Source organism: Eurytemora carolleeae, unplaced genomic scaffold (assembly GCF_000591075.1).
Source record: "Eurytemora carolleeae unplaced genomic scaffold, Eaff_2.0 scaffold166, whole genome shotgun sequence".
NCBI classification, from domain to species: domain Eukaryota; kingdom Metazoa; phylum Arthropoda; class Copepoda; order Calanoida; family Temoridae; genus Eurytemora; species Eurytemora carolleeae.
The window spans coordinates 142710-152385 of NW_019396125.1; the positions used below are offsets into that span (position 1 = coordinate 142710).

At 31.6% G+C, this 9676-nt stretch overlaps 1 long non-coding RNA gene across 1 annotated transcript; it reads right to left on the bottom strand.

The window, feature by feature from the left end:
• Positions 1-1338: 1338 nt before the first annotated feature.
• Positions 1339-5412, bottom strand: LOC111695682 (uncharacterized). The gene is made up of 3 exons (XR_002763925.1): positions 4937-5412; positions 1881-1938; positions 1339-1671 (listed from the first exon to the last, which is right to left on the bottom strand). It is a non-coding gene; the product is annotated as an uncharacterized LOC111695682 (long non-coding RNA).
• Positions 5413-9676: the final 4264 nt, after the last annotated feature.

Here is a 9676-nt window from a genome sequence, read left to right on the forward strand (position 1 = left end):
TTTGTTTTGCCATAATTTGGTTTGTTTTATCATAATATGGTTTGTTTTTTCATAATTTGGTTTGTTTTGCCATAATTTGGTTTGTTTTCTCATAATTTGGTTTGTTTTGCCATAATATGGTTTGTTTTGTCATAATATGGTTTGTTTTGTCATAATATGGTTTGTTTTGTCAAAGTTTGATATGTTTCGTCATGGTTAAATTGTGTCGTAAAATTGTTTCCAGTGACGTCAAATCCTTGCCTAAACTTTTCTGTAGAGCTTAACAAGAAACTTTTTAAACAACAGATTCAGATTCGTTCTGATAATACAGTTTTAGCAAAACACAGAATACAGAATACAGAATGGAGAATACAGAAAACAGAAAGCAGAATACAGAATTAAAAATACAGAAAACAGAAAACAGAAAACAGAAAGCAGAAAGCAGAAAACAGAAAACAGAAAACAGAAAACAGAAAACAGAAAACAATATTGACTGATGAGGATCGAGAGATCTGAAACAATTTGTATTAATAAATATGAAAACTGAGAAGCTGTTCTGATTATTGCTTTATAGTTATATATATCTTTTAGATATATATATCTTATAAGTCATTTAAGGAAATGATCTTTATATATTTTCAACCCTGCGTTATAAATAAGTGCATAAACTACATGAAAAACTATAACTTATAGTAATATTTAACCAAACATTAGATATTGTATCTTTTTGCCAGCTTGAAATATTTGGATTTTAGACCTTTTAAACGAACAGTGAACGTTATTTCAAGATTCCCTTCATCAGGTCTGGACATCTTTGCATTGCAATTATTTGTTAAGTCACTAGGCCTAGCTGAGGTCCCTGATGTACAGGAAGATCTTTAAAAAGCAGCCAAAGAAAAATTAAATAACAATAATTTGTTTTCATTTACATGGAAGTTCAGAAGTTTTACAACTTGTAAAATTTTCTTTGTTTTAAAATAAAAAATTTTCAGGGTGATATTTTCAAAAATTTAAAAATTTAAAGAGAATATCAGAATAGCAGAAGAATTTGTGGATATTTAAATTTACAAAAACGCAAAAATGTGCTTCACCTTCAGAAAGTGAAACAAAAGTTATTTACTAACATTTTGTACATTGTAAATGCATAGTTTTCTGCCATAAAAATGATACATACGATTAATCTACTGATCAAAATTTATTTGAAATGGACTTATTTAAAACAAAACTTTTAAAAATTTTTCGAACGAACTTAAAAAAGGTTATCGTTTTTCTTACTGAAAGGAATAATTTTCCAAAAGATTTTGGAAACAGTTTCTTTTACTAAAAGAACGATTTTTTTTTCAATCAAGCTTTTAAAAAAAACGATTTTATCGAACGAACGATATTACTGAACAATTTTACTAAACGATCGTTCAGTGAGAAAATGAATGAAATAAATTGTAAATGAACCATAATTTTAGAGAACAAACGGAATAAATTTGTTAACGATTGAAAAAAATACAAACGAACGAACGATGAACGAACGGCATGAAATAAAGATGAACGAGCCGATCACCAATCACAATATCTAACTCTCTATTCTAATAATATTTTAAGAGTTTCTGTGCTTGAAATAAGTTCTTGCTCCTGGTTTAAAACATCATCTATATCAATAGAAAATACATCTTCATACTCTTCTTCTACTGCTGTCTCCTTATAATAAAAACAAGAGTTAATGTTGCAAATATGAATGCTAGAATATTACATGTTGCAAATATGAATGCTAGAAATATTACATGTTGCAAATATGAATGCTAGAATATTACATGTTGCAAATATGAATGCTAGACCTGATGTTGCTAGGTGTAGAATACCTGATGTTGCAAGGTGTAGAATACCTGATGTTGCTAGGTGCAGTATACCTGATGTTGCTAGGTGTAGAAGCAATCAAAAACTTTAACCTTTTTCTTCCGAAACCACCTTAATAATAAAATCTATATCTTTGTAGTAAATGCCGTACTCTTAAACAGGCTGGGGAGGGGAGGTTTACTCTTATGGAAAAGTAATTTAAAGAATTTTTTGCCAAAAAAAATGTGCTGAGGGGCGGGTATAAAAAACGGTGAAAAAATCACTTTTTCTAAGCTTCAAATTTAAAAAATACATGTGTGAAAAGCTCTTAAAATGTATGTAATATCATGTGTCACATATTAAAATTTATCAAAAACAAAAAATTTATTTTTTACCTTTTTTCGAAATTTTTTACATGATTCATATGACATTGCTCCACGCTATGCTAGTTGTAAAAGTTTATCGAGGGGGGGGGGTACTTTAGTTTTAGACAAGGGGAATTCGGTTGGGGAGAGAATATAATCCCCCCCCCCTTACTATTCTTCAACTAATCAATAGGAGCAAAGTAAGTTAGTCGCATCAAAAAGGAAAGCTGGTCATTAATAATTCATTCAGGTATTTATCGTCAACAATTTTAATGTAGAATTTTTTTCGCTTGCGAATCAATTATAGGTGGTTTATAAAGAAAATTTACTGGATAACAACAAAAATAAGCTTTTATTTGTATTTTTAATAACCTATTATTATAGATGATTTGGAAATTAATAAAGTAAAGTATGCTCTATGTTTAAAAAGATTTGAAATATAAGTCTAATGATAAACTTTTAACATCCAAAGACTGATGTTGATTTACTTGCAAAAAATGTTCAAAATGGCTATTTAAAAGCAGAGGTAAAAATTCCAGAAAACATCATTTATTTTTAAGGAATTACATCCTTTTAAAAACAAAAAAACACATTTTGCTTTGGCTAAATCATGAAAAAGATGATTTACTGAAAGGAATTGAATATTTGTAACAAACTCAAATTTTCTAATTCCTATATCATTGCAGGCTGATGGTGTAAATCTTTGATAATTCAAACTTAGATTGATTAATCTAATAGAATTCATAGTTTGAAATATCTAAGGTCTACGTCATTCGGTTAGAAAGATATAGAAGTTAGAAAATCAGAGTTTGTAGCAGCAAAGAGTCTATTCCTTTTTCAGTACTTTTATGAAATATAATGTAACCTCCACCCCCTACCTCACCCTAAGAAGTTGGGTAGACCCCCCTCCTCCGCCTTATCTAGATACTCTAGCTTTCCAAACACGATATGGATGTGATTATAAGACAGGATCACAGGATATAAAAGGAGACCCAATAAAGAATAAGTTTAGTTGTGCACCAGCTCTCACAAGGAGAGAATGAAGACTTTTGCCAACTCCCCACAGTGGAAGGATGGACAACCTAAGAAGCAGTAAGTCCAAAGGAATGGAAACTGCTTGGTTGGATCGGACCTGTGGGAAAACAACATGTTGCTGCAGGAGATATATTTCCGGAGGAGATATGTTACTGGAGGGGATATGTTACCAGAGGGGATAAATAAAGAAGATATCTAGCCAAAGGAGGTATCTAGCCAAAGGAGGTATCCAGCTAAAAAGAGGAAAACCTTTAGTTTAGTTGAGTTTAGTTTAGTATTTGTTTCACTTTCAATATAAATGTTCAACTATTTTGTTCTTTTATTGGTTCGTGACTTGATGCCTACTAGAATATTGATCCCCCCTTTTTGGGGGGTTCCTTTCGTATTTAACAATTCTACAATAATTTTAGTTGAGTTTCCATTCTTAGTTTGAAGAAAGTCGATACCAACTCCACCTTTCGTAAACTTTATTAATTACTTTTATTACATTTTGTCTTTTTATATAAAAATTATTTTTATATAAAAATTATTAACGTATAAAAGCATAATATTTCTTTAAAAATAGATAAATAAAGTTTAGGACTGAGATCCATTTCATTTAAATTTAAGTAAGTAAGTTAGTAAATTTGGATCCAAATCCAGGTTATGAATATTTCATTAAGATTAATTAATTTTTTATCTAATAAAGAGTTTTCAAATTAAGTTTCTTCTTTTGTTTCGCTTATTTAAATGCCAAAACTCAAAAAAGCCATTCAGAGGTAAAAAAAAACTTAAAATCTCCCATTTTTTAAAAGTTAAGATTTCTGATTCAAGACCCAAAAGTTTTATAGCAGATTTTGGTTGTTTTTTTTGCCCCTTGGATCATGATCCGCAGATCCGCATGTTTTTGCGGATCAGGATCCTGCAGGAAGCCAAAATGATCCAACGGGTATAAGAGATATTGTTTCTTTAATCAGCATTTATATGTATACAACTAGATGAAGTGACTGGAGTTGCCCGTGGAATGAAAAGAATGAAAAAAATGAAGAAAAAAATTAGATTTAAAAAAATTAGATTTTTAAAAAAGAAATCGAATTTTGAGAAATATAAATTTTAGAACTTTTTTAGCCTATAATAACCCAGGGTACACATGGGTTCCCTAAAAAAAATTCAGCCATTCGGTCCTACTGTTTGGCATGCTATAGGGAACATATACGAATGTCTTGTTTTATTGTTAAGATATATTCTAATTATAAACAAAGGTTCTTGTTATATCACGAAAGTCCTGAATAATATATGAACAACTATACAGATAAATATCAAAACAAATAAATCGAATACTTTGATGATTCGAATCATTTTTGACAAAGATAAAGCAATAAATGAATTACAAAAATTGAATAAAATTGCACGATATTTTTCAACAAAATTTATCAAATGATTTAAATTTTATCCTTTAAAATCCAAGAAGGCAAATTCGAGTTAAAAACAAGTCAAACTAAAGTAAATTGCACGGAACAATGAAATTATGGATGTTTTTAATCATAACTTTTCTATTGAAGAGTTATTGAAAAGAATTTAATCAAAGCAATTATTTTTCACCCGTAGCTTATCAGCTTTGATCTATTTTGATTATTTTGATGGGACTACGGCCGAAGTACAAAATGGCTGCTATACATAATACACGCTTTGTAAGATTTGATTCACTGTACAGTGTACACTTGTCAACAATGTACTCTCTAAGTTCTAACCTGGCAGGGGTTATCCTAGATGCTGGATCTGCATCCAGTATTCCAGCCAGCTTACAGGTCAACAGTACACCAACAACACTGCAGAGTAGAATGTCATGTCTCAGTAAATAGATGTTTGCATTATAATTTTTTAAAAACCGGTTTGAACATATTCTGTATTTTAGAGATATACATGTGACATCAGCTGTGTTGAGTTCATGTTGTAAGCTAGCGTACACTTCCGTTTTACGCCAATTTGGCGGTATTTGGTCTCTATGATTAGTCAAAGGGTTAAAGACGAATATACTGTTGGTAAATTGGCGCGAACAAAAAAATATATTCAAATCATTTCCTGATAAATATTACACAGCTTGTTCCGTACATCAGCATAGCCGGTATATTTACAACTGTTTTCATTGTCTTCTGGAATATTACAATAAACCAACTAATAGTTGTGTTAGATCTATTGAACACTGGATACACTTGACGATTTTTATATCAATCTGATCGGCTACCATGTTTCCTCAATTTTTTAGGATGTATTATATCTCGCTTCTGATTCGATGAAGAAAGCAACTCTCTAAAGTGAGATCATTTTGATATTTTAAAGTCATTTATTGGGTGCAGTACTGTACAATCTACATTACAGAGTGCTCAGTACAATATAAAACAGAGCAGTGTGTAACGAATCTATGTAAGAAAGTCCCGAGGAAAAAAGTTTCTGCGTCTCACAAACCCGGAAAAAAAACTTTGGAAAAAATCCTTGGGAAAAATGTCACTGTAAATAAAGTCCTATGTTTTATCTTCCTGGTACTTTTTTCTCAAGTCTCAGGAAATAAGAAAATATGTCCGTGAAAAAGAAAAACCTAGAAAAAAGTCCCTAAATCTTTGGAAATTCAAACTCTGTAATTTAAGTCTGCAGAAAAAAAGTCCTAAGAAAGGTTGTGTATATAATAGGGATGTACAAGGGTACTATGTAGATTGCATGTAGAAGTGCTAGTTTCATATTCCTTAAATAAAACGCAAAGGGAAATGCTAACTTCACTTGATGTGATAAATATATGCATATATAGCCATGCATTTTCACTTGTTAGAGGACTGTTTTCCGAGGACGTTTTTGTATAAAATCATATTGGGACCAGATAAAAGTCCTAGAAAATAAAGTCTCCAACTGGTTGGATTTTATTTCCGGAGACTTTTCAATTAAAGGACTTTTTTCCACATGACTTTTATAGTGCGAAAATTTAAGACTTTTTAGCAAAAACATTTTTGGTGGTTACAGTTTTGGAACAGCTGACATAAATTTCTCTGGAAGGGGATCATTAATTTGGCGTACGCAGTCTATCATTATACTGCAAAGCTTGCTCTATAGATGGTAAAAATTCGGCCCAGTTGAAATAAACCGGAGTAAGCTAAATATAGTATACTATGTAAACAGTTTCTCTACATGACAATTAACCGTTTACAGTGTACAGAACCGTGTAAAGTACACTGTACAGTACCGTGTACAATACACTTTACGAACCGTGTACAGTACACTGTACAGAACCGTGTACAGTACAGTGTAAAGAACCGTGTACAGTACACTGTGCAGTGCCGTGTAAAGTACACTGTACAGTACTGTGTTAAGTACACAGTGCAGTACCTTGTAAAGTACAATGTGCAGTACGGTGTAAAGTACACTGTGCAGTACCATGTAAAGTACACTGTGCAGTACCGTGTAAAGTACACTATACAGAACCGTGTACAGTACCGTGTAAAGTACACTGTACAGTACCGTTTAAAGCACACTGTGCAGTACCGTTTAAAGTACACTGTACAGTACCGTGTAAAGTACACTATACAGTACCGTGTAAAGTACATTGTACAGTACCGTGTAAAGCACACTGTGCAGTACCGTGTAAACTGTACACTATACACTGTAAAACACCGTGTACAGTACAATATACTGTACAATGTACAGCGCACAGTGCAATGTTTAGTCCACTTCTGCGGAATGGTCCACAGATAATGAACAGTATGTTCAAAAGAACCTTTTCATCTATCTATCCATCTATCTATCTATCCATCTATTTGTCAAACTATATAACTAGGACATTGTCAAGTTGCCAGGTATAATTAACCCAGCAGAGACAGAAAAACTGGTCTTCTGGACTTAGATAGATAGATACAAGAAATAGATGTAATTAGATAGATAGATACAAGAAATAGATGTAATTAGATAGATAGATACAAGAAATAGATGTAATTAGATAGATAGATAGATAGATAGATAGATAGATAGATAGATATATAGATAGATAGATAGATGGATAGATAAATAGATCGATGGATAGATATAGAAAAAGATGTAATCTGTCTGTCTGGTTTTTTGTCTGTTTAAATCCAATAATCGTCAAAACGGAAAAGCCGATCCGGTCAAATTTTTGTGGGACCTCACTTGACCCCAGAGAATGTTTATGGATGCTCATACAAAAAGTTCTTTAACAAATTTTGGATTTGCGCAAAATTTTTAAAATCCACAAACAAAATTGTAAATCAGCAAAAAAATGATTATTATGGTTTTATCAATGCTGAAAATGAATTAGAAAGATAGATCTAAGAAATGAATGTACAGAGAGAGATGTATGATATATGTTTAGAAGAACATGAATTAGAAAGATAAATCTAGGAAATGAATGTACAAAGAGAGATGTATGATAAATGTGTAAAAGAACATGAATTAGAAAGATAGATCTAGGAATTAATGTACAAAGATGTATGATATATGTTTAGAAGAACATGAATTAGAAAGATAAATGTTGGAAACATATCTTGAGAGCTCAATAAATAGAATTATATTTCTAGAAAGATAGATGTAGAAGATATTAATGCTATAATTTAATTTAAGCAGTGGTAGTCTTATATATCAATACAATCAGGACGACTTTCGATTTTTAATTTTGAATTCTACCTAGCTTTCAAACAGCAAGGATAAACATAAACATAAACTGTCAACTAACAGCTTCTTTATGTTTGCTTGTAAACTTGTAATTTGAAAAAAGCTTGTTATGAAACAAAGGAACAAAAGAACAGGAGAACAGAAGAACAAAAGAACGGAAGAAAAGTCGTTTTCATTGTACTGATGTAAACGCTAACGATGATTTAAAGTGCAACTGTGAGAGTAATGTGACTCTAATTAAATACTTCTAATAAAGCTAACATCAAGGAATTTTAATTACCATTTATATCCAGTATAATACAGAACACAATTCAGTATTTTTTATTAGTATATGTTTGAATTAATCATCATATTATAATTAAACAAATAATGTGTGGATAAATGATTTATGATATCAGAGAATTTGATTCAGGATTGTAATGCCCAACATCTTCATCTCCTCGTTGAGCTTATTCAGAACAAGATCTAATGCTTCCTTGGTATATCTATCTCTGAAGTCCTGAGGGCGGTAACACCATTCCTTTGATACCTTCCTTGGATTAGTCTTAACTTCAAAACAGATCTCCTTTGGAACTTGGACACAGTTGGGTTTCTCAACTAAACGTGGAACTATAGAACTGTCTCGACATTTAGTTGAGAAACCCAACTGTGGCCAGGTCACAATCCTTGCTTGGAATATTCTGAACAAGACTTCTTGTTTCCTCTCGTCAGGTCTTCTCACTCTTGACAAATACACAGTTGGATATTGCACAAACTTCTCTGGGTGATTCTGACATGAAGTTTCAGAGTTGGTTTTTGTTACAGTTTTCTTCAGTCCTAATATATCCTTAAAGTTTCTTCCCTGGCGATCAGAAGAACTAGATAATGATGGCATTGAATGCCTCCTGAAGATATCAGATGGTTGAGCTTCTATTGCTGAAGACATACAGATCAGAACTAAAACTAATTGTCGGATTCATCTTCTATTTATCTATATATAAATTTGGATTGTCTGTCTGTTTGTATTCAATAAACGTCAAAACAGCTAAACCGATCGGGCCCAAATTTTTTGTGGGACATCACGTGACACCAGGGTCGGTTTATGAATAATCAACATTTAAAAAATTTATGTTTAAAGTTTTTTATTTTTGTAAAAAATTTAATTCTTTAAAATCCGCGAATTCTTCTATAAAATCCTCAAAATTTTCCTCTTCTTTGTTTTTCAATGTTTACAATAAGAACATGTTCACATTCACAATTGAATTAGAAGATGGGCGCCCTAAAAGCATAGTTATTGCCAATTTCTGATCAAGAAACTTAATTAAAGAATATTAATTAAAGAAATAAAGAATAGGATTCCCAGATGGTTTATTCTCTTTCCCAAGTCTCTAGAAGAAAAGGCTGAGCTGAACTGAAGAATGAAGACTCCATGTCTCCCTTATAAAGGGAACCCACAGAAAGCGGAGTGTGTTTGTCAACCCGTTATATTTAAAAGAAGCTATTTAGATATGGACTGTCAGATACCTGAATAAAAGGAGTAAAAAATGAGATTAGCCTTGTCTAACTTAACAAAATTAGAATTAACATTATCATTTTGAATTATGAAGAAAAAGTTATTTGTCACAAAAATATTGGTTTCACGGATTTTTTTCATATGCCAAAAAATATCTTTTTTTCATTTTGTTATTTAAATTTTTATCTATAAATATATTATGCTGATAGGGTGCGAAGTGCCCCCTTTTAGTGCTAATTTGGCATAACTGTTCCATACATACAGAATTAATTTTGATGTGGACTCATTAAAAATTGCCCCGCGTGCGAAGGCAAGGTTTTACATGACT